A 1,179-nucleotide genomic window follows, 5' to 3' on the forward strand; every position below is an offset into this window, starting at 1 on the left:
AATGCATTCAACTTTTGTTCTGCTAAAGAGCAAATTGACTCAATGAAGGCACGAATATATGAGTATAACTGTGAATGTCAAATGATAGAAGTAGCATATTAACGGAATATTATTTTGAGAGAAAAGAAAGTCCATCTAGGAGTGACATGTAGCTTGGTCTGGAGTTTTATCACAATTCTGATAAAGCAAGCTGGCTTAAGACCCCCCCGAGATTCAAACTTCTACCCATGCTTGGGTATTAAGGACCAGATTTATCTCCCCACTTAATTACATACATTTATTTATCCATTTATGTATGTGAGTGTGTGTATGGGGGAGTACTTGAACAACATTGCATTTATGGAGGTCAGAGGAAAACTTTCCGGACTTGGTTCTCTCTGGGGAATCAAGTTCATGTCATCAGGTTTTGTGGCAATTGCCTTATCCACTGAGACATCTCTTGGGCCCTTATCTTCCTACTGAAACCTGAAAATGATCAAGTATGTTTTTTGTTAGTCAGATTTCCTTCATGTGGAAAAAAAATCAACTAAAGGGAGAAATAAAGATCAAATTTGGCTCTAGGTTTCAGAGATTTTTGTCTGGTCACTTGGCTCCATTTTTTCTAGATATGATGAGGCAAAACAACATGGCGGGGAACATGAGGTGGGATAAAGTTGCTCAGCTCCTGGCAGCCAGGAACAAAAAGGAGAGAAGGAGAGAAGGGGCTAGAACAAAGCAAATACCCTTCATGTCCCCAGTGACCTACTTCCTCCTAGAAGGCCTTACCGTCCAATGTTTCCCTCACTCACCGATAGTCCATTAAACTGAATTCATCAATCCATTGATAAGGTTAGAGTGGTCATGATCCAGTCACCTCCAAAAAGTGCTGCATCTGACCTCTGCTGCATTGGGTCCTCAGCCTTCAATATGTGCAGCATCTAAGGGACATTTCAGATCCAAATCATAATGTACACGAAATACTGAGTTTCGAGACACAGGGCATAAGGCAGCAAAGGACAGTGGTGACTAAATAAGTGAAATAGATGAGACAAAACCCATGGTAGAGTCGTGCTCCCGCTTGCTGCCTTGCAAGATTTTCCCTGCCCCAGCACAGGGACAGGGAATCCAGACAGACCATAGCAGACTCCTGGAGACAAGGAGACAGGGTTGTAAGTATGGCAGACCTGGGCAGCCAAGTTT

Source organism: Nannospalax galili, unplaced genomic scaffold (assembly GCF_000622305.1).
Source record: "Nannospalax galili isolate Female #2095 unplaced genomic scaffold, S.galili_v1.0 scaffold1002, whole genome shotgun sequence".
Taxonomy (NCBI): Eukaryota; Metazoa; Chordata; class Mammalia; order Rodentia; family Spalacidae; genus Nannospalax; species Nannospalax galili.